At 50.9% G+C, this 15,145-nt stretch overlaps 1 long non-coding RNA gene and 1 other non-coding gene across 3 annotated transcripts in view; both read right to left on the reverse strand.

The window, feature by feature from the left end:
• Window positions 1–7,705: 7,705 nt before the first annotated feature.
• Window positions 7,706–7,896, reverse strand: LOC122704199. Its single transcript, XR_006343808.1, has one exon. It is a non-coding gene; the product is annotated as a U2 spliceosomal RNA (small nuclear RNA).
• A 1,817-nt stretch (window positions 7,897–9,713) lies between these two features.
• Window positions 9,714–15,145, reverse strand: part of LOC122704057 — an 85,219-nt gene continuing 79,787 nt past the window's right edge. For both annotated transcript variants that reach the window (XR_006343696.1, XR_006343697.1), the window contains exons 3-6: window positions 13,426–13,565; window positions 11,164–11,998; window positions 10,755–10,875; window positions 9,714–10,054 (exon numbers count right to left, since the gene is read on the reverse strand). This is a non-coding gene — a long non-coding RNA (uncharacterized LOC122704057). The remainder of the gene's footprint in view (window positions 10,055–10,754; window positions 10,876–11,163; window positions 11,999–13,425; window positions 13,566–15,145) is intronic.

The raw sequence follows: 15,145 nt of genomic DNA on the forward strand, positions 1-15,145 counted from the left end.
TTAATTAGGCTGACTCCGTGGAATCTGCCAGCAGGACTGTCTCCACACTGCTGTGTTGTCATGTGACACAGCAGTTGCCATGGAGATTATCAGCTGTGAGTGGGCTGTCCATAAGCTGAACCTGCATCTGACAAGTCAAATTTGTCAGTTTGGGGAAAGAGTTATGAGGGTTCCATTTTTTTTTAATCCTTTCCTCTTAAAGAAATTTCCTTGGCTCCTGCCCCTGCCTACCCCTCCCCCCTTTCCAACCGGGAAAGACTTTTTCCACATTGTGGTCTTGAGTCAAAGAAAGGTTGTTTTATTTTCTCTGGTGATCTGTAGAGTCTGCAAGAAACTCGGGGACTTGCACCGGTGGCCCTCCAGGATGATTTAGGGGTGAAGTCAAATGAGTCCTGTGATTCATCCACAGACTGTGCATGTGTGCTTGTGATGTCTCTTTAGCTGTGTCCGACTCTTTGCGGCCCCATGGACTGTAGCCCATCAGACTCCTCTGTCCATGGGATTTCCCAGGCAAGAACACTGGAGTGGGTTGCCATTTCCTGCTCCAGGAGATCTTCCCAAGCCAGGGATTGACCCCACATCTCTTATGTCTCCTGCATTGGCAGGTGTATTCTTTATCACTAAGCCCCCTGGGAAGCCCCCACCTACCGACCACAGGACACACACCATGGGCTTCGTCTCTTGTATGATGGGAATGGTAGGCCAGTGGCTGGGTTTTCTCTCCAACAGGTGGATTTCATTTCCTCCATTGCCATGAACTGCCCCCAGCATGCTAATGATCATGTGTGTGCACACCTAGGCACACGTGTATTTGTCCTGCTGCTCTCTGTCCCTCAGCAGGTAATGACTTTTATGGACTGGCTTTGTCAGATTAAAGGTGAAACAGCCATTGGATAAAAGGTACCCTACCAAGCTGCCAGACTGTGGGAGGCAGGGTTGGAACCTGGCCAAGAAGGGAGGGACAGGCTACGTGTCTGCCCCGTTGAGGAGCATCACACAACTGTAGGGACAGGGATGGGAAAGAGGCTCCTGGCCCCAAATACCTGGGTTTTACCTTGCTTCTCCTTTGGCTGATCTCCTAAGATTACAGGAACTTTTAGCCAGTCTCCCATCTGTCACGCCCGTGACCTCACTGCACCAGCTTCAGGGGCCTCGCGTGGCAGCTAGTGGGCCCTGTGGACAGCCGCTCCAGAGCCTGCAGCAGGCAGGGGTGACCAGTGACCCCCCAAGATGGGGGCTCAGGAAGCAACCACTCACGACGAGTGCCACACTAGGCCTGGCCAGTGGGTGAGCGGATCCAACACCGCACCGTTCTTCCTGCGGCTACAGGGTCCACCTCACACAGAGGGATGTGTGTGGCTGGAGGACAAGAGGCCTGAGGCCACGAAGCCCAGCTGGACAGCGCCCGTGACTGTGCTCGGCCCCGAGTCTTCCTTGGGAGTGCCCCGCAAGGGGACTCCGCTGCTCGAAGGCGGCCCTGGGTCACACCTCTTGGCATCTGAGTGGAATAGGAGGGGGTGATGGCAGAGGTCAGAGTTTTTTGAAGTAAGGCCAACGCTGTGTGTCAACTCGGTCCTGTTGATGGTGTGTGTGAGCGTCTATGTGTGTATGTGTGTGCACCTGAGTGAGTGTGTCTGCGTGTGCCTATGCATACGTATATGTGTCTGAGTGTTTGTATGTGTAGATATATGTTTATGTGTGAACTGTGTCTGTGTGTGCAGGTGTACACATGAGTGAGTTTGAGTTTCTGTATATGTGTGTGTGTGAATTTGCATGTCTATGTGTCTCTGTGTGTGAATGTGTGAAAGTCAATCTGTGCATATATGTGTTCATGTGTGAATATGTGTGTGAATGAGTGTGTCTCTGTATAGCTCAGATGGTAAAGAATCCACCTGCAATGCAGGAGACTCGGGCTTGATCCCTGGGTGGGGAAGATCCCCTGGAGGAAGACATGGCAACCCACTCCAGTATTCTTGCCTGGAGAATCCCATGGACAGAGGAGCCTGGTAGGCTACAGTCCATAGGGTCACAAAGAGGTGGACACAGTTTCAACTCAAGTTCAACAACAGTTTCAATCTCACTGTATGTGTGTGAATTTGCATGCCTGTGTGTGTATCTGCATGTGAGCATGTGTGAATGTCTATGTGAATGGGTGTGTGTGCACATGTCTGTGTGTGAACACAGGTGTGAGTGTGTTTCTGTGTATGGATGGGTTTGTCTGTGTGTGTGTGAATGAGTGTGATGCACACATCTGTGTCGGTACCCACATTTGTGTGTGGCAGTGGTGGGAGGTGGGTGGTACTGGGCCCCTCTCTTGGGATCAGTCTGGAAACCTCAGGCTGCTGCTGGCTGGGGCATCCACACCCCCAGCCAGAGCCCAGCTTGCTTCTCTGCTGACATCACAGAAGGCCGGGCTGCTCTGGATTCTGGGGGGCTGTTGAGTTGGTTGGACCACAACCATGTTTCAGACCTGAAATTCGGTCTAGCAGGTGAGCATACATCACAAGCACAGCCTGCTGTAGACTCTTTCCTGAAAGAGCTGTGCACGTACATGGCCCCCCAGTCTGTGCAGGGTCCCACCACAGGTGCCTCGTCTCATCTCCCAACCATTCCGCCAGGGTCTGCACGATGAGCCCATCCTTTACATATATACACATATATATCAGTTCAGCTCAGTAGCTCAGTCATATCTGACTGTTTGTGAGCCCATGGACTGCAGCATGTCAGGCCTCCCTGTCCATCACCAACTCCTGGAGCTTACTCAGACTAATGTCCATTGAGTTGGTGATGCCATCCAACCATCTCATCCTCTGTCGTCCCCTTCTCCTCCAGCCTTCAGTCTTTCCCAGCATCAGGGTCTTTTCAAATGAGTCAGGTCTTGGAGTTTATATGACTCTGTTATATAAAGAATGTATATTCTTACTGGAGTGTACTTGATTTACAACGCTGTGTTAGTTTCAGGCGTACAGCAAAATGAATCAGTTATACATATGCCTATATCCACTCTGTTTTAGAGTCTTTTCCCATATATAACAGAGTTTTGAGTCAAGTTCCCTGTGCTATATAGTAGGTCCTTATTAGTTATCTATTTTATACATAGCAATGTGTATGTGTCAATCCCAATCTCCCAGTATCTACCCCACCAGCCCTGGTAATCATAAGATTATTTTCTACATCTGTGACTCTATGTTTTTAAAATTTGTACCTTTTTTTTAGATTCCGCATATAAGAGATATCATATGATACGTCTTTCTGAGTGTGACTTACTTCACAGAGTATGACACTCTCTAGGGCCATCCATGGTGCCGCAAATGGCACTGTTTTCATTCTTTTTATGGCTGAGTAATATTCCGTTGTGTGTATATGTGCCACATCATCTTGATTCGTTACTCTGTTGAGGGACATTGAGGCTGATTCCATGTCCTGGCTACTGTAAATAGTAGAGCGCCTGTTCTTTAGATCCAGAAGTGAGGACCCAGAGGCATGATCCAGGTTTCCTGCGATGTGCAGCCCCATTGAGGTCTGAGCTGGGCTTGGGACAAACAGGGCCTTTGCTCACCCTGTCCTTACCCACACCAGCCTGCAAACACGCAGTGGGTACGGGATGCTTCCAGAAGGGTGTCCAGCGTCAGGGCAGGGGTCTTTCATCCTCTGTAAGCTGGGAGCATTAAGCCCTGTCTGCCTCCTCATGCAGTGAAGCACAGCCAGCCCCCACATGGCTGACCAGGTTAGGGTCTTCAGGCCCCTCTCTCTCGGCTCTGCGAGTGGGGCCTGGAGCTGGGCAGAGCAGAGAAGAGCCCCTCCCAGACCCATCTTCACGCCCATCTCCTGTTTCTCAGCCATGTAGCCAGGAGAGGCAGCTTCAAGGCCAAGGGCTTTGCTGGATATGAGCTAGTGAGGGCTTGGGTACCAGAGAAGAAAAGGCAGATACTTCACTCCTCCTGTATCTTGCTATGTGTTGAAGGGAGCAAAGAAAAACATCTCCTGCATATGGGACTCTTAGAAGGTCCAATTAAAATAGGAGGTTTCTGTAAAGGCCCTAGGAAATCCCCTAAACGGTTACAGCCTTGCGTTCAGGGAGAGAGGCAGGCGGCATCAGGCCGGTGCCCTGTGTCAGCTTCTCCTGCAGCAGAAGCAAGCCGCGAGCACTGGGGCCCGGCTCCTGGCTGTGTTTAATTTTCCTGAGTGCTCCCAGGTGCACGCTTCTAGAAGCCCAGCGCTCCAGTGCTGCTGGCGAATGGAGACGCAGGCCAGGAGCCAGAACCAGAAAATAAACACACGGAGCCAGAAACCTCATGTTCCGATGCAGCTGAAAGGCAACAGATATGGGCCCTGTGGAGCAGCGGGCTCTCCAGACACCAGCCGGGAGCCTCTCCCCACCCCCGCCCCAGATGCCCTGCTCACAGGCTGCCCGCAGCTCACAGCGAGGCTGCCGTGGCGGTGGCTGCGGTCAGCACGGTGGCTGCTGCAGGCCAGCCAGTCTGCCGCTGCGGGGAGACCGTGCCCACACCCAGCCAGGCCCTGCTCCCCGCTCCCCCTCCACTCCAGGGCCTGCGGGAGGATGGGGAATTGTCTCGAAGGACCTGGGGACTGTTGGCGGTGTCTCCCCACCACCGCCTTGCCCAGGCTACCAAAGGTTTAGCTGGTTTTTTATTTATGTGAGGGCCCCATCCCTGGTGGCTCAGAGGGTAAAGAATCCGCCAGTGCAGGACACCCAGGTTGGATCTCTGGGTCAGGAAGAGCCTCTGGAGAAGAAAGTGGCTACCCACTCTAGGGTTCTTGCCTGGAGAATCCCATGGACAGAGGAGCCTGGTGGGCTGCCATCCATAGGGTCACAAAGAGTCGGACACGACTGAGGGACTAATACTTTCATCTCTGAGGAGGCACCTTGGTGCTGAGCTGAGGGTCACGGGGTCAGTTCTCAAGGGTGGTTCCCTCTGCAAGCCTCACACCCACGGGCTGTCCTCCCAGAGCACTCGGCACACAGATGCCCATGGCCCGGCCTCTGGGTGCCTGGAGCGTCTCACTCTGCCCTGGCTCAGCTCCAAGCCAGACATGGTTTTCTCCATGCTTCCCATTAGCTGAGAGGGACCAAGGCCCATACATGGCCCAATGTGGGCAGTCTTTTTGCCTCTCTGTTTGGAGGGGGTGCCATGGCAGGGTCTCAGGATAGACACCATCAACGCACTCTTCTCAGCCCATGACAAAGGCGGTCTGGGTGAGGTGACAGCAACAGCCCCCAGCCAGTCTGGGCTGGATTCCCAGCTCCTAACCCTCCCCGTGATCTTGGGCAGCTCAACTCACTAGGCCAGTTTCCTCATCTATAAAATAGGATAAAAATGAGGCCTACTTCACAGAGTTGACCTAAGGATTAAATTAGGTTTTATGTGTATACACAGATGTATCTATATACATACTCATGTGTATATATAAAATTATATATATAAATATAAATGAATTATATAAGAGTGTATATACATATAATTGTATATATATTTATACATAAATGAGATTTTAGATATAAATATCTGTGACATTATAAATACATATACTATTTAAAGTACTTAGAACAGAGACTTCCCTGGTGATCCAGGGGTTAAGACTCTGACTTGCAATGCGGGGGTCACAGGTTTGATCCCTGGTCAGGGAACTAAGATCCCATACGCTGTGGAGCAACCAAGCCACACCACAGCTCAAGCCCACACAACACAGGGAGATCCCACGTGCTGCAACTGAGGCCCGACGCAGCCAGATAAACAAACAAACGAAGACAAAAGCTGTTTAAGTACTTAGAACAATGCCTGGCGCATAGTGAAGGCTCCATAAATATTAATTGTTCTTCTTTTTGTTCTTCCTCTGGTTCTCATTGTCGTTGCAATAAGCACAGCTTTGAGATCAGCCAGCCTGGGTTTCAATCTCCATCCGGCCCTTTAATAGCCCTTGAGCAGAGGTGAACTTCCTCAGCCTATCCGAGCCTTACTAAATGTCTGCAGATTAAGGTTCATTACAAATCACAGGTCTGGGGCCTCCCTGGTGGTCCAGTGGTTAGGACTTTGCCTCCAATGAAGGGGGTGTCAGTTCAATCCCTGGTCAGGGAGATAACATCCCACAGGCTTTGTGGCCAAAAAACCAAAACATAAAAAACTGAAGCAACATTGTAACAAATTCAATAAAGACCTTAAAAAAATGGTTTACTGTTAAAAAAAATAGTGGGCCTTAAACTGTACACTTAAACTGGTTAAAATAGTAAACTTTATGTTATGTAGATTTTACCACAATAAGAAAAAAATCCACCTTAAATGAATATCAGATATTTGTCACACAAGTATCAGGAATCCATCAAATGAAGCCCATATTTTAATGAGAATATTACTTGAAGGAGTGATTCTCAAGCCGTGTGTCTGGAGCATGGTGATTACATTTGGAAGAGCCCTTGGAAGTGGGGTCATGCTGGCCCTGGGGACCTGGGAGGTGTCCAGACTAGATGCCAGTGAGGGATCTAGATCCCAGTGAGGCCAGGCCTGCTTGCGGCTCTGGATAGAGCCTGTGTGGCTACACCAGGGACATGCTGGTGACCCCGGGGACAAGGTGCTCGGGTCTCTCAACAAGCCCTTCCTTGCAGAGTCTGGAGGAGGATCTTTGCCGCAGTTGTCTAGGCAAGAGGCCTGCGTGTGTTAGTCGCTCAGTCGTGTATGACTCTTTGTGACCCCATGGACCCTGCCAGGGGTCCTCTGTCCATAGGATTCTCCAGGCAAGCATACTGGAGTGCGTTGCCATGTCCTCTTTCAGGGATTTTCCTGACCCGGGGATAGAACCTGGGTCTCCTGCGCTATAGGGAGATTCATTACCACTGAGCCACCAGGAAAGCCCAAGAATGCTGGAGTGGGTAACCTGTCCTTTCTCCAGGGGATCTTCCTGACCTAGGGGATCTTCCTGACCCAGGAATCGAAGCAGGGTCTCCTGCATTGCAGGTGATTCTTTACCATCTGAGCCACCAGGAAAGCAAGAGGCCTCCTTGCCTTCTTTCCAGACCTTTCCAGAGAGCAGAGCTCCAGTACAGTCTCATAGCACAACAGGTATCTCTGCCCCGCTCAGCCCCAGAGTGACCCAGCATGCCTTTATTCCGAAGCTCCAACAGTGGAAGCATGGTCACAGCATGCTGGCTCCAGGTCTGAACCGTGACCCAGGAGTGAGGGACTACGGAGAGCTGTCATTCATCACCAGGTGCTCACAAGCTGTCCTCTGGTTGCCTAGGCAACCTGGAAGGGCCTCTGCCTTCCCACCAGGACAAGCCTGCAGCTTCCCATGATGCAGACAGTTCTGGCGAGGAAGGATGGAGGTGGTGTGGACCGTAGGACAGGGGCCTGCAGGAGGCCTCACAAGAGGGCTCACAGCAGAGCCTCTGGCGGTCACCTCATTTGCTGAGCCTGCCATGCGCCAGGCAGCATGCCAGGGTTCCCTTTGAGTGAGAAGGGGTCCCTTTTCTCCTCACCCTCTCCAGCATTTGCTGTCTATAGACTTTTTGATGATGGCCGTTCTGACTGATGTGAGGTGGTACCTCATTGTAGTTTTGATTTGCATTTCTCTAATAATTAGCAATATCGAGCATCCTTTCATGTGCCTGTCAGCCGTCTGTATGTCTTCTTTGGAGAAATGTCTATTTAGGTCTTCTGCCCATTTTTTGATTGGGTGGTTTTTTTTTTTTTTTTGGTGCACCGTTCCTGGAAGTACTGCAATACCAGGTCGATGCGTGGAGTGGACGGAGCAAGCTCCTATTCCAACTCCTAATTCCAAAAATCCATTTAATATATTGTCCTCGGATAGAGGACGTATCAGATATTAAACTGATAAGAACAGATACTACACTTGATCTTAGCCAAAAGGCCGAGAAGCGATTGGGTGGTTTTTTTGTTTGTTTTTTGTTTTGGTATTGAGCAGTATAAGCTGTTAGTGTATTTTGGATATATATGACCTTCAAAATAAAATCACGCATACACCACCTGCCTCTTTAGGAAGTCCTTATCTTCCCAGGTGGTGCTAGTGGTAAATAACCCACATGCCAATGCAGATTAGACATAAGACACGAAGGTTTCTTCCCAGGGTTGAGAAGATCCTCTGGAGGAGGGCACAGCAACCCACTCCAGTATTCTTGCCTGGAGAATCCCACGGACAGAGGAGCTTGGTGTGTGACAGACAGTCCATTGGGTCACAAAGAGTCAGACACAACTGAAGCGACTTGGCACGCACACATCTTAACTAATCACATCTGCAAAGACCATTACTAAATATGTTAGGTCACATTCTGCGGTTCTGGGTGGTCGTGGATTTAGGGGGACACTGCTCAGCCCCACGTGGACAGTGTGAGCACGTGCATGAACATGTGACATGTGACTCACAGCAGTGCTGGGAGGTGAGGGGGCGTGAGAGGCACCTGTTACTGAGAGGCAGCTCCATGAGGGTACCCTGGAGAGGATATATGCAGACACAGAGTATCTCTGATCCCCTCACTGCTGGGTTCTTCTGGAACTTTTCACCTGTGTCAAGAGAGGAGGTCAGAGATCCCTGAAAGGTCCTCAGGCCTCAGAGTCCTATGTCTGTGCAGCTCCGGTGTCCAAGGACATGCAGGACCATCAGAACAGAGACGGGAAGGCGTGACCCAGTGCCGCCGGGATCCACACCACGGCTGATGTCACCAAGTTATTCACCGAGGATGGACACACACTGATGGGAGAAAGAGGAAACAGGACCAGGGCAAGGGCTGGTGGGGACACGTGCCAGGCCCAGGGGACTCACTGGGGCCTGGCACGGCCCACTGCCACTGTCTGTGGTGGGACAGGCAGGGCAAGAGGTGATGTCCTCTTGTTTCCTGCTGACACCTCCTCCCACCCGGCTCTGGACAAAGATATCTGGAAGTAAAGGAGTGATCCAAGGGTAGTGCAAGGCAAGCGGCAGCCCTCCGGGGCACGCCCACGGCTGGCGGAGGCTGCCTGGGGTTCGGCTGGAGTCATTCCTCTGCAAGTCAGTCTTAGGTGAAAGAGAATCACAGCCCTGGAGAGGCCCCTTCAGTTTCTACCAGCCTTGAAATCATTTGAAAATAGCAACAGCAAGTCCCGATGCCGGGCCTGGAGGAAGGCTGTTCTGGTGTCACACACTGTCTGGATAAGCAGCCCCTCCTGACCCTGCATGTGCCTGGGGGACAGGGGACACCTCAAAGCTTTAACTTAAAACAAGGACAGCGGGCATGGCCTTCCTGCCTGCCCTGGGGGAGAGAAATATCTGGGGTGCAGGCCCTTTCTGTCACCACAGGTCACAGGACTTGGGGTCCTCTGGCCCTGTGTGTTGACAGCCACCTCAGACCCCATTAACTGAAAAGCCACACTTGAGCATTGTTCAGCCTTGGACTAAGCCTTGACATACCAAGGCTTCAGGACTGCCCCAGAGCCAAACCACTGACCTTGCGGAGCACAGAGATTGGACACACGGACACAAAAGGCTCCATGGACACCCAGGCAGCATGCTCCTGGAGCACAGAGCAGGGCTCTCCTGTGGCTCCTGGTGTGAAATGGCCACGCAGACCTCCTGGGGCGTTGGCTCAGCCCAGATGTCCTCTGGTCGGAGAGCTGCCTCCCCATCACAGACATGGGTCTTAAGCATCATATGCTCCATGGGATCTTTCTTTTGTCTGGTTCTCCAGAAAAACAGAACCCACAGGACACACACACAGAGTGATTTATTGTAAGGACTCAGCTCACATGATTACAGAAGTTGACAGGTTCCAATAACTCCATTCAGTAAATTAGAGACAAGGGGACTGCAAATGTAGTCCTGGTCTAAGTCCCAAATCCTGAGAACCAGCGCTTCAGTGGTGTGAGTTCCACTGTGAAAGCCAGCATGGGCAAGACCCAGGAGGAGCTGTGCTTCATCTCGAGTCTAAAGGCAGGAAAAGATCCAAGTCCCAGCTCAGAGGCAGCGGGCAGGAGCAGTGCCCTCCTTGTGAGAGGGTCAGCCTTTGTGGGCTACTCAGACCTTCAGCTGATGAGATGAGGCCCACCTACTTTAGGAAGAGCAATCTGCTTTACTCAGTCTGTTAATCTTAAACTCCGAACTCACTCAGAAAAGCCCTCTCAGAAACACCAGACTAAGAACAATGTTTGATCAAACATCTGGGCCCTCCATGGCCCAGTCCACTGTCAGTCAAATTCCCTCTCCAGATGAATTTCCCACTAAGAGCAGGGAGACCACCCGGCCTCTGCCTGGGCAGGATCTGGGTCCCAGTGGATTGGAGATTTTCTTTCCAGATACCCTCCCACTCTCCTTCCCAACCCTTGAGTCCCTCAAGACACCTCCTTCTCAGACCCTGTACTATGATCATGGGCACACCTCTTCCCTTAAATGAGCTTGGGGTGCATTTCTTTACTCACACCACCCCCACAGCCCCTGTGAACACTGGCTTCTTTCCATCTGGCCCTTCCTCCACATGGGGTCTTCATGGACCTTCCCCCACCCTGAGACCTGTTGGGCTGGGTCACCCCCAGCAAACTGGCCTGCCACAGAGTCTTCCACCTTCCATTCTGTGACGACAATCAGGGTGAAAACTGGAAACTGCATTTTTACTTGTGTATATGTTTTTTTTTATCATCAGACACTTGCTTCCAGAGACATAGTTCCACTGAGGTGATCACTAACCTGCACAGAGATGGTACCTCTGAGCCCCCTTCAGTGCAAGTTTGAAAGATTTTAATGATTATACTTACAAGTCCTGCAAACTGGAGCCTCCAGAAATGCCAGTTAAGTCAGATATCTGGTGTTCGTAACAATTCTAGTTATGGAGGCCTCTCCTGCATTCTTGGCTTGGTACGTGCAGTATGGTTAAAACTGAAATGTCAAAGAGGAATGATTAAAAGCCAGGAAGTGGTCATTAAGAAACCTGCCTCATTGTGCTTTCTTTCATTTGTGGAGGGGAAAAGGCCGAGAGATGGGAGGGCGGCCGACCCTGTGTGAACATGACTGCATCTCTGTAGGGCTATTGGAAATCTGTGGATTGATTTTAGCTTCACACCGGCTGGAACATCACTGTGGTTTCAGGCTGCAGAGAGGAGGACTGAGTTCTCACAACTGCACGTTAGGAAGAAGCCTCGGAGTTGACCTAACCTAACCTCTTACCTGTCAGGTGGGGACACGGGGATCCTGAGATGTTCAGTGCCACACAGCCAAGCAGTGGGAAGCTGGCTTTCACAGTCAGACCCAAATTCCAGACGGACTAAAACTGAATGTAGAAATGAAACTTTCCAACCATAAGAGAAATATATTCATGACATTGTGGTAGGGAAGAAGGACTCATGCTGTGCTGAGTTGCTTCAGCCATGTCCAACTCTTTGTGACCCCATGGACTGTAGCCCGCCAGGCTCCTCTGTCCATGGGATTCTCCAGGCAAGAATACTGGAGTGGGTTTCCATGCCTCCTCCAGGGGATCTTCCCAACTTAGGAATCGAACCCAGGTCTCCTGTACTGCAGGCAGATCCTTTACAATCTGAGCCAGCAAGACACAAAAAGCACCAACTGCATTAAGATAAAGAGCTTCTCTCCATCTGAAAACAAAGAGGGAAGCCAGTGTCTAAAGTCTGAGTTTCCTGGGTCCTGAATAATTCCTACTGAAAGCTAGGGGGAGGGACTTCCTGCACTGCCAATGCAGGGGTTCCAGGTTCGATCTCTGGTCAGGGAACTAGATCCCACAAACCACAACTAAGATCCAGAGCAACCATGTTAATTAATTTCTTTTTTTTTTTAAAAAGCCAAGGTCTTGTGGGAAAGAATGGCAGTGTCCCTGGGCTTCCCAGGTGGCGCTGGTGGTAAAGAACCTACCTGCCAATGCAGGAGACGCAACAGACATGGATTGGATCCCTTGGTCAGAAAGGTCCTCTGGAAAAGGAAATGGCAACCCACTCCAGTATTCTTGCCTGGAGAATCCCGTGGACAGAGGAGGCTGGCAGGCTCCAGTCTGTAGGGTTGTAAAGGGTCAGACACGACTGAAGTGACCTAGCACGCACGCACTGGTACGGTGCAGCCCCCCAGAGCAGTCCTGTGAACCGTGACCGTCCCTGTCACATGGACGAAACGGAAGCTGAAAAACCCTGTTGCTTGTCACGATCACACATCTGGTGAGTGACAGGGGCCATCCATCACCAGCTTGTGAAAACATCTCCTATGGAGCCATCAGCTTCCCTCTCTTTCCCTCCAATCAGCACAGTAGCTGGGTTGCCCTTTATAAAATGCAAGTTGGACCATGTTACCCCATCATTGGGCCTTTTGGGGTGTCCTGATACATGTCACGGAAAACCCAAACTCCTACCCATCCTGAGGCCCTTGGTGACATGGCCCATAACGTCTCTGCCTTGCCTCTTCCCACTGTTCTTTTTTCCCCAGTTGCCAGAATGCAGGCAGGCTTCCTCAGGGCCTTTGCACAAGCTGTTCTGTCACCAGAGACCCTCCTCTCACTTCCTCACATGGCCAACAGTACTCCCTCTTAAACCTCACTTCCTGAGAGAGCTCTCTCCAGACCTGGGCACCCACTGTGTTAGCACTTACTGTACACAATTTATTTCTATTTATTTGTTTAACCTTTGTTGTCATAACAGACTTTGTGCCCTGTAAAGGCAAAAAACAGACAGCTTTACTCTTTTCTTAAAAACACAAAACCTTTTATTCTGTATTGGGATAAGCCAGGTAACAATGCTGTGACAGTTTCAGGTGAGCAGCAAAGGGACTCAAGCGTAAACACACATGTGTCCCTTCCCCCCAAAGCTCCCCTCCCCCCCAGGCTGCCACAGAGCATTGAGCAGAGCGCCCTGTGCCGGGCAGTAGGTCCTGCCGATTATCTATTTTAAATACAGCGGTGTGCACATGCCCATCCCGAGCTCCCTGACTATCCCTTCCCCTCACTCTTTGCATTGGCAGCCTCAAGTTCACTCCCTAAGTCTGTGCGTCTGTTTCTGTTTCATAGGTCCATTTGTATCATTTCTTTTCAGATCCCTCATATAAGGGGTGTCAGATGGTATTTCTCCTTCTCCAGACAGTACTTCTCTTTCTCCAGACAGTTTTATTCTGGACTGGACCTTTCACTCAAACACAGGGCCTGGTACTTTGCACAGATCGATAAAAACTTGCTTGGCTGCGTGCCAGATGCATCCTGAAACGCTTTGAGCATGGTCCCCAACCAGCTGTGTGATACTAGTGACTCACCGTCGCCTTCTCAGCCTCATGAAATCCAAGCAAAGCTCCTGTGCCTCCCAGCTTTGACACGCCCCATCCCTCCGCTACTCAAAGAGAAACAGCCCTACTGTGCGCCAGGCACTGTGGCAGGTGCCAAGTACCAGAAATGCCGTGCAGCCTGGACTCAGGCAGCGTCCAGGATGAGTCTAAGCTCACCTGATGCTCTTGGCCTCCAACTTCTCGGGCGATGCAGAGCCCCGGATGGTGACCTGCCTGGCCAGCGGGCTTCTCTGGTTGGGGAGGTCATGATGGGGACACGTTCCAGAGTCCAGGAAGCATGTCCAAGATTCCAAAGGCTAAGGTAGAAAAAGAGCAGCAGCTGATGGCCAGTCTGAGAACGGAACTTTCAGGGCATCCACCCATCCCCGCTGAGGACACATCGGCTACAGCCCTGCTGCCCACCCTGAGCTGAACTCTTAGTTGGGGATGTTATTCCCACATCAATCCTGGCTGTCGACCTGAAGACTACTCCTAGGCTGTGTACAAAACTGTGACCGAATAATGGAATCTGTGAGACTTTCTCAGTAGGAAGGAAACCTGAGGGCACAGAGGCCCACATTTCATCTGTGCACAGCCCAGGCGGTCAGCGAGCCTGGCAGTCAGCAGAACAGACCCCTGCCATCATTTTGCTGGCATCTCTTATCACCAACAGGCTTCCCTGGTGGCTCAGATGGTGAAGAATCTGCCTGCAATGCAGAAGACCCTGGTTTGATCCCTGGGTCAGGAAGAGCCCCTGGAGAAGGGAATGACTACCCACTCCACTACTCTTGCCTGGAGAATCCCTTGGACAGAGGAGCCTAGCGGGCTACAGTCCACGGGGTCACAGAGAGTCAGACACAACTGGGCGACTGACACTGCCACTTGGCCACCACAGGCTCTGTCCACAGGCGGCTCTTCACAGTGCGCCATTTTATTTTTTAAGTCCAGTTCTAAAATTTACCTGGCTTCTCTCGGGGGATCCCCATGAAGCCATCCATTGCTTTCATAGGGAAATAACTATCCAAGGGAAATGACCAAAAACCAACAGGAAGGATGCCTAGGCGAGCACAGGGCAATGTGAGAAAAAGGCCGCGTGAGGCAGTCTGTGACGCTGACAAACGGGACACCCCTGTGCTGTCCTCCCGGGCCTGTCTCTTCTGCTGTCCAGTCGCTTGGTCGTGTCCAGCTCTTTGTGACCCCATGGATTGCAGCACGCCAGGCCTCCCTGTTCATCACCATCTCCCAGAGCTCACTCAAACTCACACCCACTGAGTCGGTGATGCCATCCAACCCTCTCATCCTCTGTCGTCCCCTTCTCCTGTCTTCAGTCTTTCCCAGCATCAGGGTCTTTTCAAATGAGTCAGCTCTTCGCATCAGGTGGCCAAAGTATTGGAGTTTCAGCTTCAGCATCAGTCCTTTCAATGAATAGTCAGGGTTGATTTCTTTTGGAATTGACTGGTTTGATCTCCTTGGAGCCCAAGGAACTCTCAAGAGTCTTCTCCAGCAACATAGTTTGAAAGCATCAGTTCTTTGGTGCTCAGCCTTTTTTCTCGTCCAGTTCTTATATCTATAAATGGCTACTGGAAAAGCCATACCTTTAACTACACGGACCTTTGTAGGCAAAGTAAATCTCTGCTTTTTAATACTTTGTCTAGGTTTGTCATTGCTTTTTTTCCAAGGAGCAAGTGTCTTTTTAACTTCATGGCTGCAGTCATTGTCCACAGTGATTTTGGAGTCCAAGTTTGTCACTGTTTCCATTGTTTCCCTATCTGTTTGCCATGAAGTGATGGGACCAGATGCCATGGTCTTCATTTTCACTCTTCTCTTTCACCTTCATCACTTTCTGCCATAAGGGTGGTGTCATCTGCAATATGTGAGGTTACTGAAATTTATCCCT

Source organism: Cervus elaphus, chromosome 11, assembly GCF_910594005.1.
Source record: "Cervus elaphus chromosome 11, mCerEla1.1, whole genome shotgun sequence".
In the NCBI taxonomy this organism is placed as follows: domain Eukaryota; kingdom Metazoa; phylum Chordata; class Mammalia; order Artiodactyla; family Cervidae; genus Cervus; species Cervus elaphus.